Source organism: Thamnophis sirtalis, unplaced genomic scaffold, assembly GCF_051295495.1.
Source record: "Thamnophis sirtalis isolate CommonGarterSnake01/CBP01778 unplaced genomic scaffold, rThaSir2_p1.2 scaffold_6, whole genome shotgun sequence".
NCBI classification, from domain to species: domain Eukaryota; kingdom Metazoa; phylum Chordata; class Lepidosauria; order Squamata; family Natricidae; genus Thamnophis; species Thamnophis sirtalis.
The window spans coordinates 72,356,773-72,378,164 of record NW_028261386.1 but is presented as its reverse complement, the minus strand read 5'-3'; the positions used below and the strand labels follow the sequence as shown (position 1 = coordinate 72,378,164).

At 45.2% G+C, this 21,392-nt stretch overlaps 1 long non-coding RNA gene across 1 annotated transcript; it reads right to left on the bottom strand.

Annotated features, from left to right (window-relative positions):
- Positions 1–1,218: 1,218 nt before the first annotated feature.
- LOC148045015 (uncharacterized) lies at positions 1,219–4,827 on the bottom strand. The gene is made up of 5 exons (XR_015697161.1): positions 4,689–4,827; positions 3,964–4,043; positions 3,240–3,335; positions 1,486–1,590; positions 1,219–1,377 (listed from the first exon to the last, which is right to left on the bottom strand). It is a non-coding gene; the product is annotated as an uncharacterized LOC148045015 (long non-coding RNA).
- Positions 4,828–21,392: the final 16,565 nt, after the last annotated feature.

Genomic DNA, 21,392 nt, shown 5'->3' with positions numbered 1-21,392 from the left:
GTGGAGAAGGACCCTGATTGCTGACTGGGGAGTTTTTGGAGCTGAAGTCCACTCTTCTTCAGGTTGCTAAGGTTGAGAAACATGCTCTAATAGATCTTGCACTGGGCAGTTGGACAGATGACCTCTAAGGCCTCTTTCAACTCCATTTGTCCATTATTCTCTGCTTACCTTTTTATGGAAAGAAAAACAATCCTCTCTAAAAAGGGACTTGAGCAACAAAATGGAGGATGCGGGGTCTTTGCCAGTTTTAGCTGTCCTACTCACTGCCTGCAGAGGCCAGGCATCACTTAAAGGCCAGACTATAGACTGCCCCCTACAGGCAGTAAGAGGGACAGCTAAAGATGGCACAAGCCCCACAGGGTCCTCCATTTTGTGGCAGGAAAGGGGGAAATTGGCAAAGGAGAAAAGTGGAGAATTGTGGAATATTTTCCCGCCTTTTTCCACTGTGTTCTGTGTGTGGAACCTTCTCTCTTCTTTTGGCACCTTGAATAAAATCCATCTTGGTTTTGTTGTCCCCAAAACTGGGCTCTTGCTTAGTGTCGAAGCAGATAAGTCAACGGACACAAGATGTGATACAGAATCATACTTTTACTTTGGTACCCAGATCTAAGGACCCCGGTTTGAAAAGCTAACCAAGGGCCAAGACTAGAGTCTTTCAGCAGTTTTTATAGTCAAGGGATGGTCGCCTTCAACCCTTTGCCCTTCCCCTAATCATGCATGCACAACAGATCATTTTGAATGGTTATTTGGATTTTACGTTGTTTTTTCACCCCCGGTCACAGGTGACTTGCAAAGTGTGCCGGTTAGGGTTTTTTTCCTTATAAGTGAGCTATTCTTCCTGGCTGGCGGTTTTAAGGTGCTAACTTCTGCCTCCCTGTTAATGTGCAGCCCCCCTCCTTCCTTCCTATTGCAGAGCAGAATAAAAGAACAAACAGTTTTTTCTGAGGCAGCCCCCCCACCCTGCGACTCCCCTCCCTCTTCAGAGAGAGAGACAGGAAAGGAGCAAAGCTCTTAATTGCCAAGGCAAAGAAATGAAGACAAGAGTAAATGTTTTATCAGAATTTATATTCCTCACTCTCATGTCCATTCCATTCACACCAGAGTCCTATCTCCACATAGGACATTTCCTCATAACCGTCGTAAATGGGAGTCAGTTGTCCAGCCTCCAAATGTAAATCCCGGGACCAGGGAGATGCTGCAACGGTCATAAGGGTGCAAAAATGGCCATAAGTCACTGAGGGAAACCTACCTGTTGCTGGAGCTGGGAATTTCATGTTTAGCAGCCAAGAGGTCCCAGTACTGGAAGGCAGGTTCTGTATGGACACAGAAAGGGACCAACAGGCCGATCCAGTGTCCCTTGTTTCTGATGGTCGGGTTCTGTGGAATAAGACAGGCCCAGGGTAAATGCAAGGCTAACCTTCTGGAACCCAACAGCAAGCCCATTTCATCCAGGGGTAAGAAAGGCTGCTTCCTCAACAAACTCACCTCGGATGGGATCTGCCTTTTATAGATTTGAAGCAGCTGGATCAGGGACCGGGTTGCTCTCTCACGCAAGGTGAGGTCAGGCGACGTCAGCCAGTTCCGCAAGGCCTAGGAAAAGCGGAGAGAATTCCTTTTTCTAGACACGTATTGCTATCTTGCTATGTTTTACAAAAAAATACTTACAATTAAAGAAAACTATAATCGTTACAATGAAAAATACTATTTTATGTTTATTCTGCCAATGACTTTTTAAATTTGTGTTTTATTTCTTATGCATGGGCTGGAATAATTTTGTTCTTGTTGGTTTTTCTTTTGTAAGTGAAGAAATGGCTTCTTTTAAAATTTCAAGTGCTTTGTAATGTGAAATCTGCACAGCAGCAAGTGAGAAACCCAAGAGGGATTTTGAACTGGGGGATATGGTTTTCACTCACTGGTAGGATGGAAAAGAAAGCAGAGTGGAAGAAGTTGAGATGTTGTGCAATATCTCAACTTCTATATCCAAATAACCAATCAGTATTATCTGTTTTGCTTGCATATGAGGGGGAGGGCAAAGGGTTGAATGCGACCATCCTTTGACTATAAAAACTGGTGTAAGATTCTAACCTTGGTCCTTGGCTAGCTTTTCAAACTGGGGTCCGTATATCTTAGTACCAAAATAAAAGTATAATTCTGTATCACACCTTGTGTCCCGTGACTTATCGGTTTCGACACTAAGCAAGAACCCAGGTTTGGGGACAAGAGTTTGGTGGAGAATGCGGGCAAACATGTCTGGATCCCCCATTGCCTGAGGGACAAATCAAAGGGGAGGCCTCCAGGTCATGTAAGTTGGCAGTTGAGGGGAGAGTGAATGGTTCCTAAGAATTATATCTGGCCAGGTACCTTGGCTGCGTATTCATCCAGAGGCAGCCAACTCAGAGAAAGGGGGACAGAATGACCATAACCTGCCTACTTTTGGACTTGGCCCTGAGATAAGTCCCTGGATGGTGTGAGACTCAAAGGTTGAAGCCCAGAAAAATCAAGGTGTGGACAATTTCATCCTTGAGAAAGATATTGGAAACAAAAGCCAGGCTTCCTCAGCTTAAGTGGCAGAAGTTAACCGTCCAGAGAATGAGGTGAGACTATTGTGGGGGACTCCCCCAGGGGTTGTAAGGTGTGAGACATAGTCACAAGGATGGGTAATAAGCCTACAGGAGGCAAGGTAAAAAGGGATCAAATCCCAGATAACGAATCTAAAACTGGAACATTAAAAAGGAGGGTCTCTGACATCAGTGCCCTCCGCCTGTGTCTCCTTGGCATGAAATGGTTGGCACTGAAGGTGTAGGAGACCCAGGGAGACAAAAGGAGGAATCAGATATTGGTTCAAAAGAACCAACGGTCCCAGTAGGTGGGGCCAGGAGGAAGGAGATCAAAAAGGTTGCTGAAGGGACAGATAAACTGGACCACACACCCGGCCCAAGGGAGCAGTTGAGGCAGAACTCCAATCACACCTAAGGGAAATTGCATTGCCAGGAGCTGAGGGGGAGCTACGTCAGGTGTGGGTATGTGCTCCATTCTCAATGGCTGGTTTATACCATTGGAAAAATCAAACTCCTAATTATAGAGAGAAGGGGTCCTTAAGTCTTGGTACCAAAATAAAAGTAGTATAATTCTGTATCACACCTTGTGTCCGGTGACTTATAGGATTCAACACCAAGCAAGAGGCCAGGTCTGGGGACAACATTGCAAATCTCATTGCACTATTCCACACACGATCGTACCTTGATTATTCTGTTCAGGTGAGCTTCATCTGTCTGCCACGCCAGAAGGCTCTTTAGAATATCAGAAATCGCCTTGCAAGCAACCGAGCAACACCTCTGAAACAAAGGAAACCAGAATACAGATGCTGATTCAGATAAACAGAGTTGAAAGGGACCTTGTAGGTCATCTAGTCTAACCTCCTGCCCAAGCAGACCCTGCACCTGTGATGGTGAACCTATGGCAAACAAGAGAAACATTTAGTATCTACTACTAACTCATCCTATGGATTTGTCTCGAGACTTTGCTTGATGTTCAGGGGAACTGCACGGGTGGAGCTTTAAAAGGCTGGAGATGCACAAATCCAGGACCTGAAATTCCCCTTCTTCTTCTAGCGCTTCGCTTCGTAAGTCCTAGCAGAAAAAAACAAGTTTGTCTGTTAGTTTGGAACAATGGGCATTTAAGAACAAAAGCATCTGGTACTTAAGAATCATTTAAGAATGATAAAACAGACATCACAGTATCATCAGGCAAATTTGCTGCTGACATTGGAACTTGCAGGGTCAACTTGGGTATTTCACCCTCTCTTGCCCCTCTCATGCACTTTCAAGTTTGGGAATTGAGCAGAATTATTTAACCCTCTGCATGGCTTCTGTTCATGGCTTTTGGTGTGTGTGTGTGTGTGTGTGTGTGTGTGTGTTTATGAAACATTTTTGAAAAGCACAGAAATATGAAAGAAATGCCTACCACAAAAGGGTGACGGCCTTCACTGCATTTTCACTGTTGATGATCTCCTGGTCGCACCTTGGCGTCTCCTTTAGGATGTTCTAGATAAGAGAAAGATTACTTAGGAGAAGCAAGTTCAAGTATACACAACAGTAACCTCTGCAACGAATAAAACTCCCCATTAATTTAAAACTACAGTATACATAAATTGGTGGAAGGAAAAGGAAAATTCTTTGTCAGATTCTCCCTTCTCATTCTCAAGGGGTTGCATGGGGCAGGAAAGAAGGAAGCTATTTCACTCGATCAGCAAATCAGTCTATTCGGGAAACTTTCTTGGAAGGGTCTGAAAACCCAGGATGTGCAACCATCCTGTATATAAATCAAAATCAACGGTTTGAGAGATGCAGCCTTCCCTTCTGGACTTCCAGATCCAGATTAATAGAATTTCCTTTGACCTGGTGGTTTCCCTATGGGTGAGTTTCTCAAGGGGGCTCTTGAACAGAGCCAAGCTCTTAGCCTAATTTCAGCCCTGGGATGTAGGAAGCTCCTCTTTCTACAGATGCTGTATAGAGGCTGATGTTGGCCTCAGTGGGAAGACCACAGCATCCAGCACTTGATGAGGGAGAAGTCCTCACTGCTATCTCATTAATGACTCACATTTTACGTTAAGTAAAATAATTAGCCCACACGCCAGAATAGCTCTTTCGTTCAAAGATAACCTTATTCACAAGCTTAATTGTACGTACCTCTAGATGATGCAAGGCTTCTCACTTCCTCCAGATCGGCATTTGCTGCACAACGTCATCACCATATTTGCTCAGCAGAATGACGCTGGCGATGTAAGCAGCGTTGACAGTTGCATCCTAGAAGATCAAATCATTAACATTATTATATTAAGAAGTGAAACGTCTTCAACAAAGCTTTCCCATGATGAGTTGTTATAAACTCCCCCACCAATTACGAACTTGAATCAAAATGAGGCCCCAATTGGAGAAACCTTTTTTGAAGAAGCATCCCACTGTGTTCCAGATCAAGTCAGCAAACAAGATCAAAGGATTCTGCTGCACTTAGGTGGCATTTTGCACAGCCCTATATAATGCAAGGAAGATTTCCACCATGCCAAAGCAACTTTGCAAAATAAAAAGACTGTCAGGCCTGCAGCTTTCTTTTGGATCTTTGGCCTGCCACACTTTCTTTTATTCTACTATGCCTTTTTCTATTGTGGGAAAATGGGAGGGAGGATTCAATGGAGTTACCTACTGTGTAGCCAAAACATGATTCTTTCTAGAAAGCCAAGGGCATCCTTTTTCTCTGCACCTCTGCACCTGACCAGAACTGGATGGGTGGAACTGCCAGCATGGCAGTGGGAGATTGGACCATGTGATGGAATTGTGGGTGTGGGGCAAGATCTTGAACTTTCAATTAGGTGGGGAAAACCTGGAAGCTTTCAGATTCGGGTTTTCCCAGAGGTGCCGACATGGCTGTCTTAATAAATTGGAACTTTGAGGAATCTTTTGCTTTGGATTCTGATTTACTTTTGGATGCTATTTGGAATCCTGACAAAGGCATTCAAATATAATGTGGTACTTCTCCGTGTTGAGAGAAGGCCTCCAAGTGGGTTGTTCCAGCACCTGGAAATGGAGGTGGGATCCAGAGGGAAGCTGCAACTCTCAAAGGAGTCAGAAGAACTCCACTGATTCTCTCTACATTCAAGCAGCTTCACATTGTTTGCAGTCGTACATAAACACATGACAACTGTCAGATTCCAACATAGCCAATAAAATTAAAAGGAAGAGAATGAACAACTTACAGAAATATCTAACTTGGATTATCTTATGTAATGTGTGTCCAAGAACTATCATTATCATTTGGCTTTATAAGTTAGAGGGACTATAATGAGCAGCCTCCTTTACTGCCTAGTTCGCACTGATTAGGTTAAGTCCCAGGAACTGTAATTTAAGGCACAAAGCAGGTGCTACATAGTTAATGATTCTACACAGGTACCTCAATGTTTTGCCCTTAGGAACACCAACATGTTCCTAAGAAAACTAGAACCCTCTCGTTCATTTTTTGCACACCACTAATGAGAAAATGGGGTATCCAAAATAGGGGGACTAGTGGCAGACAAACACACACAGGCGGGTTATGGGAACCCCTATTAACCAGCAAGTCAGTTGCATTAATTCTAATCAGCAAGACTGTTTCATGAGTATGGCATAGATGGATTGTGTCAAATGCATCCAGAAATATCCATGTCTCGGGACAGTCATCCCAGGGGACAGGGGAGTGGAAGAGAGTTGAAGTAGGCACCAAATCACCGCCGGGTGGAAATGTTTCGGCAGCCGAAAAGGAACAGGAGCCCAATGAAAAAGAGAAGTTCTAGGACTTCACAAGAGTCTTCAGCACTTTTTTTAATGACTTTAAATAACAGAGGAAAGTGCCTCCCTCCCTCCCTGTGTGTGTGTGTGTGTGTGTATGTGTGTGAATTATTTTTTAATTTTTATTATTATTATTTATTGGTTTTGTATGCCGCCCACTCTCGGAAGACTCCGGGCGGCTTACAATAAAAAGGGAAGGGGGATATAAAAATAAAAACAACAATTTAAAATTACAACAACATTCATAACTTAGAATGGGGCTGGATAATTCAACAGCCCCAGGCCTGCCGGAACAGCCAGGTCTTGGTCGCTTTACGGAAGGCCGAAAGGGTAGTAAGGGTCCGGATCTCGACAGGAAGATCGTTCCAGAGGGCCGGAGCAGCTACAGAGAAGGCCCTCCCCCAGGGGGTTGCCAGCCGACATTGACCAGCAGATAGAATCTGGAGGATGCCTAATCTGTGCAATCTAATAGGTCTCTGGGAGGTAATTGGCAGTCTCTCAGGTAGCCAGGTCTGATGCCATGTAGGGCTTTAAAAGTAACGACTAGCATCTTGAAGCGTGTCCGGAATGTTTCCACTATGAAACACAGTGATGTGTGGTGATGTCTATGGCCCATGAGGCAAGTGTGCAAAAGCCGACATAGGCCAGATGGAAAAATGATCAAAAAATCGGTTTTATGCAAGACGAGGATAATTTACTAAAACAAATTAGAGATCAAATTTCAATGCATATAAAGAGACTATATAATGCAGTAATAGAAATGGATTCGGAAACAGAATTAGTTAAAGACTGTATGATAAAGTGGGCCCAAAATTTTGAAGAACCAATAATGTTGGATACATGGGAAAAGATTTGGGTAAGAAATGTAAAGTTTACAAAAGCCCAAAATTTGAGAGAAAACTTTTATAAGATGTTTTATAGACGGCATTTAGATCCTAAAAAATTGGCCTCTATGTATCCGAATTTACAACCTAAATGCTGGAGATGTGATTGTGCTGATGCTACATACTATCATATATGGTGGACTTGTAAAAAGGTTAAAGCATTTTGGATAAAAATATGGTGGATTATGCAAAATGTTCTTTAAAAAAGGATAAAGTTTACCCCTCAGTTATTTTTGTTAGGTATAATTACTGATTGTACAGTTATAGAGACTAACCTGATTTTGCATTTAATAACGGCAGCAAGACTGCTGTTGACGCAATACTGGAAGAAGGAAGATTTGCCTACTATTCAAGAATGGACATTAAAAGTAACAAACCTAGCAGAGATGGCTAAAATATCAGCATATCTCAAGGACCATTCAAATGAGAGATATAAACTGGAGTGGAGAAGATGGATTGACTATACTCAAAGTAAATATGGGACTAAGAAATTCCAGATAGCTTATGACTGAAGAAACAAGGAATGATATAATCTGTTTAGAGCTAACCTACCAAGAGGAGTTATAGCTCAAATGAAAGATGATACTAACTTTTTTTTAAGTTTATCTTAGAATATCTTTGTTAAATATTTATTCCCTGTATTGGTTCTTGGAAGCCGGAGGCGCTTTATTTTTTATTTTTTAAAGCCATGCTGCCACGCCTCGTCATAGAGCGGGATGCGTCCTGCTCTATGGCAGACAGCCACGCCGGGACTTTAAAGCCATGCTGCTGGGGTTTGGGTGGGGAGGGGAGGGGGAGGGAGGTAAGCATTTGTAAAAGTTTTTTTTTTCCAAAATTTTCAATTAAAAGGAAAAAGCCGACCTATGTCTGCCACCCTATGTCTGCCAGCGGCGGGGCTTTGGCGGGGCTTTCGGAAAGCTGCACCAAAGCCCCGGTGGGGCTTTCCGCCATAGAGCGGGACATTACCACTCTATGGCTGGGCGTGGCAGCATGGCTTTAAAGTCCCGGTGTGGCTTTCTGCCATAGAGCAGGATGCGTCCCGCTCTATGGCATGGCGTGGCGGCATGACTTTAAAAAATAAAAAATAAAATGCCAGCCCGCGCACCAGCAAATGCGGGTAAAACACACACAGACACACACACATTACTTATAATAATACAAAGTACAATTAGTTACAAATTACATTAATTTTGAATTCCTCCCCCCTCCCTCCGACCCATATACCTTTTCCAGCTGTTTCACAGAGGATTTCAACTCTCCTCTTGTCTGGCATGATGAAAATGTAAAAAATGTAAAAAGAAAAAGGCAAGAGCTGCTGAAGTAAGGCTGTATTATGCATAGAATACCTCATGGACAAAGTCAAATGGGGAAACCAGATTCATTTATGTTACTAATTTATCAGGTGCAGTTATTCACTTAAGAACTGTGGCAAGAAAGGTGGTATAATGGGTTTAGTGACCAAAGTTACAATGGCATTGAAAAAAGTGACTGATGACCATTTTTCACACTTAGCGACCATTTTCACACTTAGCGACCATTGCAGCAGCCTCATGGTCACGTGATCAAAATTTTTATGTTTGGCAACAGTTACAATTTATATTTGTAAATTGTAGTTATGTTGAAATAAAAAAAATATTACAATACTATTTTTGCGTTGTATGAAAAATTTTCTTGCTTCGTATAAATTTTTTAATCAAGCTCCCCCCCCCCTCCAGTCAAAGGTGTCCCTCTTCACCAATTTGAAAATCTGGTCACCTTAATTATTAGCATTATCATTATTATCATTATTATTATTAGTAGTAGTATTAACAGCATTTGATCTAGCACATCTCCATGACTTCCTAGTAGCAATTTCTTTGTGTTATTCTGTATACTTTTTCATGCTTGTTTACCTAGCTTTTACAAATGTTTCTAAAATAATTGTTTATTTTTCATTATTTTATAACTTAGATGTACAAACAATTTGAAAAGAATTGAATTTTAAATTATTTATGCTTTGTAGCTAAATTGAGTTGAGACCATCTTCCTATGCAAGACGAAATATGTAGCTCTAACCTTTATCTTCATTTTTTCAGTGACGTGCAGTGAAGCTTCTGCCTGGTGAGGCAAAAAGAAAGAAAGAGGCTCCCCCCCCCCGCAGCAGGCTAGAGCGAGAGCCGCGGTCTCCCAGCCAGCAGCTCCAGGAAGAAACAGTGAAGAGGGGGTGGTGGTGTTCCAAGAAGCCCCCTCCCCTTTTTGGCACTCCGCAAGGCCTGCCGGAGCTCTGGGAGAAAGCGGCGGGAGCGGAATGCTGTCATCTATTGCCGGAAAGTCCGGCGAGTGAAGCGGGGCTCATGGAGACTCACTAGCAGCCGGCTTCTCTGGAGTGGAGGGGGGGGGCGATAGAAGCGGAGTGGATCGCATCGTTCTGAGTGTTCTTCTATGGTCATTTTGTCTTCACACAAAATAAATTTAGTTGCTTTTCTTTTTCATGTTTAATTGGGGACTGCTACAACCCTCCCTCTCTCCCTTCCTCCTTTCCTCCCTCCCTCCCCCCTCCCTCCCTCCCTTCCATCTTTCCTTATTCCATGCCTCCCTCCTTTCCTTCCTTCTTTCTGTCCTTTCCTTCCTCCCTCTCTCCCTGACTCCCTCTTTTTCTGCCTTCTTTCCTCCCTGTCTCCCTCTCTCCTTCCTTCCTTCCCTCCCTGCCTCCCTCCCTCCCTTCCTCCCTGCCTCTAATTGGCAAAGGTTCTGCTAATGTCTCTTAGCCCAGGTGAAAACGGGGGTGGAAGGTGTTTCACTCTGAAATACTTAACCTGTCTCTTCCTCCCCCATGACCCTATGTTTCCTCTTCTAGCCCAAGTGATAGAAAGAAAGATAAAACCATCCATCACTATCAGCATGACTCCTACCACTGGCGGTCATGACCCTGTATGCAATGAAATTTCACTTTAATGTATGCCAATTAGTGTACATTCAAAATCCCAATAAAGTTATTCTAAGTTCTAAGTTCTGAAAAGTTTAGGTATGAGAGGGAGTTATTAGAATGAGGCTCCTATAAAGTTCCTTTCAATGGAAATCACATTTTTTTTAAAGATTTGTCCGTGTAAAAGTGATTGAAATTTGCTTTTTTTGGCATGGGTTGAAGAAGTGAACAAACAAAGCAACTCATCAATCAAGGGCTTTTTGGTAGGTACTTTTTGACTGGAACATCTTGCTAACATTGTGACCAAAGCGGAGGAAGAGAAGGCATTTATTTTGTCCCAAAGGTGTTTTTTCAAGAGGCAACTGAACTTCCTTGTTTTTTTCTTGGAAGATGTTACTTTTCCAAAATCTTTTTGGATGAGGAGCAAAACATGTTTGAAGAAAAACAAGGAATTTCAGTTGCCTCTTGAAAAAGCACCTTTGGGACAACCATGACTCAGAATCTCCACAGACAAGGCATTTATTTATTTTATTAAATATCTATGCTGCCTGTCTCATTGTCAAGCAACTTTCCAAACTCCAGTTTCTTAAGACAGTTTCTTTCATCTAATTTCAACACAGCAAGCAAGAAAGCAATCTGCTATTACCAAAACATAGATTGCCGAGATTATTAATTATTATTTTTTGTCAATGTGTCAATTCCTTTTGATTATGCCAAATTCTCAATTCCTTTTGATTAGTGTCCTCAACTGATGACTGGTGGATGTGAATTTCTCTCATTTCTTATTTTTCTCAATGTCCTTTTCAAGATTTGGAGAAATGAATCCCATCTTATCTGGATTGCTTTTGTGAAACTCTCTTATCCCATATGGGTATAAAGGATTTATAAATAATGAAAAGAGCATAAAACATACAAGAATGTAAAGATAATTTTTCATAAATACAAATAAAGTGATACCTTTTTAAAAAGCATCAATTCATGGAGGAAAGAGAGATGAAATTGTTCACCAAAAACTCTATGACCAGGTAAAATTGTTGTGCCAATAAAATAGCATAGCTAGATATCTTCCTCATGATATTCCAGTACAATCCTAAAGGTATTATCAGTGTATTATTTATTTACACATGTAGAATCCATATTTACATAGGTAAGCAGGATCTGTACAGATAGGAAATGCTTCTGTTTTAAAGTTTTCATTCCTTTTCTAGTTTGAAAGTTGATTTAATTTCCTTGATAAGGACTTAGATCAAAGAATCACTCAGAGCTTTGCAGAAGTTCTTAATCAACTCTGAATTATTACCAGGACAAAATTAATTCTAGGAAGTTTTCCAAGTAGGGCAAATAAAGAGTTGTTAAGAGTTTTTCAGTGTTCCATGATTTACTTATTCAGTAAACACACTGTTCCTTTCCCTCCCTTCAAAACCTTCAAGAGTACAACTCAAGCAATAGTTTTTGAAGTCAAATGAAAGTTGCTCATAGAAACAATTTATCTCCAGAGGATAGCAATTTTTGGACAGGTATTTAACAATAAAAAATATAAGGTCCTACAGGGCAAATGCACATTGTCTTATGCAAGCACATAAAGTTGCTTAAAATGTATAATTCAGCCATAATCTAATACCTGTGCCAACTTCAGAGCTACTGACTATAACTAAAAAAAGAGGGAAATGTGCCTCAGAAATGCTTTCCCCTAAAAGTACCACTGCTACCACTTGCCCCTGTGGAGTGTATTGTAATGTAGACTGCCTAGTTATTACACTGGACTTGAACCACATCTTCCTCCCTGGTAGAGACTATCCACCCAGCATAATCTCCCCTTGTTAATTTATTCCTGTAGCAGAGAAGGATACCACAAACCCACCTTTAGGGATTTATATGCATACCCTTCTAAGGTTTAGAATAATAGGGAGGAAGTCTCACTTAGCACCTGCAATTTGCAATGTTTGACATTGCTTTATTATACTCTTGCTTTTGGAAAAGAAGTCTACATGCACAAGGAAGAAAGGGGGAGGGACCAACTTCTATTTCCTAAAGAAACACATAATGAACACACAGCTGTGCTTCAGAAGCATTTCCAGTGCTGACAACAATGAAACTCACAGCCTCTTTTTCGGTCTTGTCTGAAGAGTTAAATGTTTGGCTTCAATTTTATTTTTAAGACCTGCACTAATTTACCTGGTTTCATAGGAAGAAAAAAGAATTTTTTTAACTTTTATTTTTATGGGTTTGTGTTAATTTTTTGTTGTCTGTTTATATTGAATAATTTGCTACATTTGTAAAATGTAAGAGGTATATATAATATATGTATATTTCTAACGTACAAAATGAAACTTTTCTTTTCAAAAATTTTTCTTAGAGGAGAGAAAAATATTTTTTCAGGAAAATTTTAAAAAAGCAGCAGTGAAAGCTCCCTTTTCCCTTGTTTCCCTCCTTCCCTTTTTGAAGAGTAAATCAACAACATATGATCTAAAGTGAAGGGATGAACACAAAGAGGACATAATTATGTATGTTTTTTAATGCAGAGGTCCATGCTGTTCTTGTCTCTTTGGTTTTTGTTGTGTTCTGAGCTTGCGCTGACTAGAAGTTTGAGCGGGAAAGCGCTCGACAGCTGATTGGCTGATCGTTTGACAGCTCCTGTATAAATAGGGAGCTGTCCAAACGAGCAGCGCGCGTTCCTATCTAAGCCGGTTCTGAAATGTTAGCCTGTACTTAAGGGAATAAACTTGTTAACCTTTTATTCCTGTCTCTGCCTCAGTCCTTCTGGCTACCCACGGGTCTTGGTACACACCACTGGCGACGAGGATGGGATTGCCAAACTGAGGTACGAGAAGCTGAAGTCACTTACAGCTGAAGTCACTCGCTGAGTCACTAGAACCGCGCTTAATTCTACCACGACGAAACGTCGTTGGTTCTGACAGGAATGGCCACGTTAAATTTCGCGCCATTCAACTACGGAGCTGAGACATGGGAGTCGTACACGGCTCGATTTGAGTGCTTCCTGGTCGCACACGACCTCACCGAGCTGACAGATGAGAGGAAATGTGCGTTTTTCTTATCCGTGTGCAGCTCAGACGTTTTCCACACTGCCAGGGCTCTGACAGCTCCTGACCCCATCAAGGCCGTTCCATGGCCTGAGCTAATGGCAAAGTTGACGAGCCATTATGCTCCGTCTCCGTCCAAAATAGCCCGCCGGCACGCGTTCCATCAGCGCAGCCAAGCTGAGGGAGAGTATGTGAGTGCATACGTTGCTGCCCTATGATCCGCCGCCTTGCACTGCGAGTTCTGGGATTTGGACGAAGCTCTCCTCGACCGCCTGGTGTGTGGCCTCCGCGACCTCAAGCTACAGAAGCGGCTGCTAACTAAACCAGATTTATCGTTCCAGACAGCATTTGCCGAGGTTCGGGCAGCTGAAATGGCTGCTGTCTCACTAGCCACCATCGCGAAGGCCCGGGCCGCTAATGCCGCACCGGCTGCTAATGCTTTTAATACAGTGGCCAGTCAGCAAGACTCAGAAAGCGAAGATTCCGATGCTGAAACCTATAATGAGGACATTAACTGCCTTGATGAGGCGAGCAGAAAGAGCTGGCAACGGCAGAAGGGCAAACCTAAATCTGCATGTAGTGGTTGCGGAGGTAACCACGAAAGAGCTGAGTGCAGATTCAGGCAAGCCCTCTGCCAGCGCTGTGGCAGAAAGGGTCACATCGCTCGAGTATGCCGAGCAGCACAGCCCATGTCCTCTTCCGAGTCACCGACCGAGCGGTCGCGGCCATATCGTCCCAGGACAGAGGGCCCAAAGAAAGCAAAAGTGGACTGCCATGCCATTCTCCGTAACTCTCACCATGGCCTCTCGTGCAACCAACTGCAAAGGAAAATTCAACTGACGGTCATGATTGAAGGGAAGCTCTGCGAGATGGAGCTCGACACCGGTTCCGCAACATCTATAGTGTCGTGGAGCACAATCAAACGCATCGTGCCGCAGCTTTCTAAACGCCAGCTGAACGATTGCAATCTCACATTGAGAGACTATCAGGGCAACCTGATTCCAATAATTGGCACCCGCAAGGTCAGAGTGCAGTTCAAGGGGTTTGACGGCCGCCTACCCCTCATCGTAGTCGACGGACGGCTGCCCAGCCTTCTCGGCCTCGACTGGTTCCAGTCCCTGGGTCTACAGATCAGCGGAATCCACCACCTCAGCTCAAATGCACTCGACTGCCTGGTCAACGAGTTCCCCGAAGTCTTTGATGGCAAACTAGGCAAGTATACAGGCACGCCGGTTTCCTTTAACCTCAACCCGTCCATACAGCCAGTGCGGATGAAGCCTCGCCGAGTGCCCATCGCCCTCAAACCAAAAGTAGACGCTGAATTGGACAGACTAGTGGCTCAGGGCGTTCTGGAACCAGTGGACCATGCCAGATGGGAAACACCCATTGTGCTACCCATCAAGCCAGATGGCAGCGTGAGGATTTGCGCTGACTACCGCTGCTCAATCAACCGTGCCTTGCCATCCCACGCATACCCAGTACCGGTGGTTCAACATTTACTGCACACCTTGGGCGAGGGGACTGTGTTCGCGAAGCTCGACCTCGCCCAAGCCTATCAACAGCTGGTCGTGGACGATGAAGCAGCTGAAGCACAGGCGATTGTCACACACCGGGGTGCGTCCCGTTGCCGCAGACTGCAGTTTGGGGTCAGCATTGTCCCGGGACTGTTCCAGAGCTTAATGGAGCGGTTGCTCCAAGGACTCCAAGGCATCGTCCCTTATTTTGACGACGTCCTTGTGTCAGCCACCTCCATGGATGAACTCATGGCCCGGTTGCGCATGGTTCTCCAAAGATTCCAAAAAGTGGGCCTGAAGGTTAAGAGAGATAAGTGCCAAGTTGCGGTATCCCAGATAGAATTCCTAGGGTTCCTTATCGATGGCAGTGGCATCCACCCCACGGCTGCCAAAACCAAAGCCATCATAGAGGCCCCTGCTCCAAAGAATAGAGCTGAATTACAGGCCTTTTTAGGCCTACTTAATTTTTACGCTGTCTTCCTTCCCCACAAGGCGACGGTCGCTGAGCCACTGCATCGCCTCCTCGACTCGGGTGCCCCTTGGGTGTGGGGCCGCCGGGAGGCCTCCGCGTTCTTAGCGGTCAAACACCTGCTTATTTCCAACGATGTGTTAGTGCAGTACAGCGAACACTTGCCCCTTGTGCTCGCTTGTGACACTTCACCCTATGGGGTGGGCGCCGTCCTTGGCCACCAGTTACCCAGCGGAGCAGAGGTGCCAGTTGCCTATTTTTCACGCACGCTCTCTGCCTCTGAACGTAACTATGCCCAAATTGATAAGGAGGCTCTTGCCATTGTGGCTGGGGTGCGCCGGTTCCACCATTACTTGTACGGCCGCCCATTCCAAATTGTCACTGATCACAAGCCCCTGCTCGGGTTGCTGGCCGGAGATCGCCCTGCCCCTCAGGTTCTCTCCCCACACATGACCCGCTGGTTTGTTTTCCTTGCGTCCTACGAATATCAGCTGCAACACAGACCGGGGAAGCAGATCGCCCATGCCGATGCCCTCAGCCGTTGCCCTCTGCCAGACGCCTTGGAAGACCCTGCTGCTGCCGCACCTGTCTTCCTAATAGACGACCTCAACCTTCCACTCTCTGCCGCCGACATCGCACGGGAGTCCGCAAGGGATCAGGTAATCTCCCGGGTGCTAGACTGGGTTAAGCGAGGGTGGCCGAAAGACCCCGTAGACACCGTTTACCTTCCCTTTAAGTCACGCCTGGCAGAGCTATCCGTTCAGTGCGGCTGTTTGCTGTGGGGCCATAGGGTTGTCGTACCGGCCTCACTGAGGACTACCGTCCTGCGGCAGCTACATCACGCTCACCTGGGAATTGTCCAGATGAAAGCCTTAGGTAGGAGCTATGTTTGGTGGCCCAAGCTTGACCAAGACATCACCGACCATGTCGCCGACTGCCCGCAATGCCAGGGCGCCCAGGCGCTGCCACCTAAAGCTGAGCCGCGAACGTGGGAGCCCCCTTCCACCCCATGGTCCCGCATTCACGTTGATTTTGCAGGCCCTATTCATGGCCGCATGCTCTTTATTGCTGTGGACGCCTTCTCGAAATGGGTCGAGGTCGTCCACATGTCCTCCACTACAGCAGACGTGCTAATCGCGACCCTGCGCCACTTATTTGCCACCCATGGCCTGCCCGATGTGTTGGTGTCCGACAATGGACCGCAACTGACAGCAACCAAGTTTGAGGCTTTCCTTGCTTCCCAAGGCATCCAACATGCCCTCACCTCCCCGTTCCATCCCGCTAGCAATGGCTTGGCGGAGCGCGCTGTTCGCTCCGTCAAAGAGGCTCTTTCCAAATTAGACCACCTTCCCTGGCAGGAACGAATTGACGCCTTCTTGCTAGCCCAACACACTACTCCCTCGCCAGAAACGAACACGAGCCCAGCCAGCGTCTGATGCGACGGCGGTTACGGACAACCCTGGACCGTTTGCACCCCACTTATTCCGTTCCGACCCCATTGGATTCCCGGGGAGGGTCCCGCTCCTTCGTCCAGGGGGAGGCAGTGTATGCCCGGAATTATGTAGGACATCCCTTGTGGCTACCGGGCATAATAACCGACCAGACCGGGCCCTGCTCCTACAGGGTCAGGCTCCTCGACGGCAGAGTCTGGAAACGCCACTGCGACCAGTTGCGGAGCAGGCACCAACCACCAACAAGTCAGCAGCAGTCAACCGACCTGCCAACACTGACGGGCACGATGACCGACGCCGAGCAAGGAAACGAGGAGGTCAGCCGAGAACAAGCAGCCGGAGCCCCAAACCGAAGCGGCGACTTACTTGGTGGGCCAGCACCATCCTGCGTTCTCCGGCGGCCCAGGCGATCGCCGTCCTCTGATGCAGAGTCTTCGGTCGAACAACCAGAACCTTCAAGCGGAGCAGAAGGGCCTAGGGCATCCGGACGCATCAGGTGGCGTCCAGCTTATTTACAAGACTACGCCTGCACGAACTTAATCGGGGAGGAGTGTTGTGTTCTGAGCTTGCGCTGACTAGAAGTTTGAGCGGGAAAGCGCTCGACAGCTGATTGGCTGATCATTTGACAGCTCCTGTATAAATAGGGAGCTGTCCAAACGAGCAGCGCGCGTTCCTATCTAAGCCGGTTCTGAAATGTTAGCCTGTACTTAAGGGAATAAACTTGTTAGCCTTTTATTCCTGTCTCTGCCTCAGTCCTTCTGGCTACCCACGGGTCTTGGTACACACCAGTTTTCTTGTTTTTGTTTTGTTTTTTACAGGCAGAGGGCCATTGAGTAGGGATTCAGAGGGGGTGGGGTTCTGGTTTCTTTTTTGCTCTAGCAAAGGAGGAATTACAATCAACGTTTTAGCGTGCCGGCAGGACTCGCCCCCCCCCCATTCAGCGAAACTGCCGGCATGCCTTTAAATGCCTGCTTGTCTTCCGCGCGGGCCAGCATAGAAGGCAAGCAGGCTCTCATGCCGGCACTTTAGCTTGCCCCTTGGCCGTCATTCAGCGAGACATGTTTCGCTGAATAGCGGCCGAGGTCTAAACTGCCGGCATGCCTTTAAATGCCTGCTTGTCTTCCGTGCGGGCCAGCACAGAAGGCAAGCAGGCTCTCATGCCAGCACTTTAGCTTGCCCCTCGGCCGTCATTCAGCGAGACATGTTTCGCTGAATAGCGGCCAAGGTCTAAACTGCCGGCATGCCTTTAAATGCCTGCTTGTCTTCCACGCGGGCCAGCACAGAAGGCAAGCAGGCTCTCATGCTGGCACTTTAGCTTGCCCCTCGGCCATCATTCAGCGAGACATGTTTCGCTGAATAGCGGCCGAGGTCTAAACTGCCGGCATGCCTTTAAATGCCTGCTTGTCTTCTGCACGGGCCAGCACAGAAGGCAAGCAGGCTCTCATGCCGGCACTTTAGTTTGCCCCTCGGCCGTCATTCAGCGAGACATGTTTCGGTGAATAGCGGCCGAGGTCTAAACTGCCAGCATGCCTTTAAATGCCTGCTTGTCTTCCGCGAGGGCCAGCACAGAAGGCAAGCAGGCTCTCATGCCAGCACTTTAGCTTGCCCCTCGGCCGTCATTCAGCGAGACATGTTTCGGTGAATAGCGGCCGAGGTCTAAACTGCCAGCATGCCTTTAAATGCCTGCTTGTGTTCCGCGAGGGCCAGCGCAGAAGGCAAGCAGGCTCTCATGCCGGCACTTTAGCTTGCCCCTCGGCCGTCATTCAGTGAGACATGTTTCGCTGAATAGTGGCCGAGGTCTAAACTGCCGGGTTCCCTTCGCGCCGGCCGGCCATTCAGTGAAACATGTCCTGGTTTGTGGCTGGGCTGCACGCTTCCACTTTAAAGTGCATGCTGCCTGGTCACAAACCAGGACAATTTTCGCTCTATGGCGCACCGAGGCGGTATGGCTTTAAAAAAAAAAAGAAAAAAAATGAAAAATAATAAATGAAAAATGAAAAATAAAAATAGATGTGCCAGCCCACACGCCAGCAGAGGGGGGTAAAAAAAAAAAAACCACACACAAACGCACATACACATAATAAAAACAAATTATATTTATTTACATTACAAATAAATTGAATTCCACCCCCCCCCCCCCTCGCTCTGACCCACATACCTTCCAGCTCCGTAGAAAATGCTAGATTTGGTCTAGCCAGGGCCAGGCAGGCCAGGCTAGTTTCTGCTAGAGTCACCACGTGGATGACTCTGCTTAAACATTTTAAAATAGGCTCGAAACAAAGTGCCCTCTGCAGGAGGAGGCGGGAGTATCACGTGCCTCATTTGCATATGTAATTTTCAGGTTTTAACCCTTGGTTGACACTTAAAAGGCGAAAAAATCCTTAAGCAAAGGAGGCCGATAGTTCTATAGCCTCCTCCTATTAACTGCACTAAGGAGACTTAGAGTCACTGTGACTTAGAGTGTGGGAGCAACTACCTTGGCCTTTTTAATTATTTTGAAAATAGTTTCCTTTCCCTCAGGAGACTGGTGAGGCCTCGCCTCCCCTGCCTCTAGTGACTGCACGTCACTGAGGTAAACCCACAAGTGGCCTCAACTACCCTCAGAGGGCTAATGACTTACCTTCAGAGTGCTAAATGACCAGATGAATTAAAGGAATATAAATCCTTCCATTCCCCCCATTCAGTCAGAATTGAAGAAGCTTCTTGGATGAGAAGCAAAACATTTTCAAGAAAAAAAAACCCCTAAAAAAGTCCAATTGTCTTTTGAAATAGACATTACATAGACATTAAGCAGTGATGGGTTCCAGATACCGTTCCAACTGTATCGGGCCCAGCATCATCCACATGCGTCCGCACTGCATGCATGCATCTTACTGTCCACTGACGCCTCTGCAAGCCTCCGCGACGCACCAGCTGCTCAGCAGAGTGTTGCACAGGCGCTGTATGCGCCGTACACATGCACGGAAGCACCAAAGACTTTAAAGACACATAAGGAGCAAGGGCGGGCTGATGGGCCCTCCGGAGCACCGGACTAGAACTGTACCTGGTGCTCCGGGTAGGCTCCGGTACGCCCGTATCATGGCATACCACATTAAAAAATCTATGGTCACCATGATTAGTAGCACTTACTTAGTTATCATTGATTACTTTTGTTGGCTCAGGTGAGTTAGTTAGCTGCAGTGACTATTGTGTATATTACATATTTTTGCCTACTTTCTTGTTGCTTTATTTTGCTCCTTCTATATTAGTGCATATGATAAAGTGGAGTTGACTCTAAAATCTCTTGCCATTATAAATATGCTAGTCTTTAAGGTGTCACAAGGTTCATTACTGCTTCTTTTCTTCTTCTACAGAGTAACATTGGCCAACCTTCCAGAGTAGTCCATTCCAATTTTCTGCCCTCTGTGTCAAACTACAAGTTCTGTCATATAGTTTGGGCATGTAGTTTCCCATATTTGGGTTTTGAAATTTTTACATGAGTATTAAAAGGTGCTTTCGAGAAATGGCTTTCCATCTAGTTTACATGGATTGTTGGTGACAATGAATGTACTAAGAGCTAATTTAAGAGTAGAACTAATTTAAGTTGTGAAAAAAATAATTGTGCTGATCTTAAATGCTATTAAAGAGAAATAATTCCAATTTATTTGAACAGAGCTTCACATAAAGAAACAAATAGTTTCTAATCAGCGTAAGCAGGTAGTCCTGATTTAGCAACTGCTTCATTTTGAAACCACTTGTATTTACGACTGTGATAAAACAAATAACTTTATGACCGATCTCTGCAGTTCAACTAGGGTCATAAGCACACTTGTGATTTCACTAGGTGACCATTTCACTTAATGACTGAGTTGTGGGTCCCAATTGTGGTTACTAAATGATGACTTCCTGTACACACACAAGAATGTACATATGTAATGCCTGGGCTTTTTTTGGATGGTAAACCAGGCAATTCACGAATAGCAATATTTAAATGTTTTATTTTGAATATAGACATCCTTTGAAGCAATCAAAAGATGGTTCAAATAATAGTTCTACTGAAAAAAAAATTCCAAATAGTTCTACTGGAAAAAAATTCAGAGAACCTCAAAGTAATCTGGCTAACCTGAACTTCAGGAACAAAACAGCTGTCTTCCTATTGAATTGCTCTCTGTTAGGAAAAATAAGGTGGCTGCAGAGACAGGCCTGCCAGCTGATAAAGGATTTATGGCTCACCAGTAAGAGCCAAGAGCTGGGCACAATTCAAGCTCTTCTTGATCTCTTCCTTTTATGTACTAGCCCAGGTCTTTGGAGGGCCCTGCTTAAAGTAGTACCAATGAACAATGCACAGGAAATGGTAATAAATGGATGAAGAGCCGAGGTGGCACAGTGGTTAGAGTGCAGTACTGCAGGTTACTTCAGCTGAGTGCTAGATGTAGTTTGGCAGTTCCAATTTTACCGGCTCAAGGTTGACTCAGCCTTCCATCCTTCCGAGGTGGGTAAATTGAGGACCCAGACTGTGGGGGCGATATGCTGACTCTGTAAACCTCTTAGAGAGGGCTGTAAAAGCATTATGAAGCGGTATATAAGCCTAAGTGCTATTGCTAAGTCTCTGTCATAGTGAATAAATGAGGGCAAATAAAAATAATTCTGGAAGAAACTTAATACTTGGGAAATAAAAACAACAGAACAAACGGGCCTTGGTTTGTTTAAACTTGTATCAGACTTTTTTAAAAAAAAACAAAAAACACCACACAGACACAGTATCCACGGTAGTATCATTGGTTACTCCACAAAGCCTATATCTCCACAAAGCTTATATCTATCTTTGT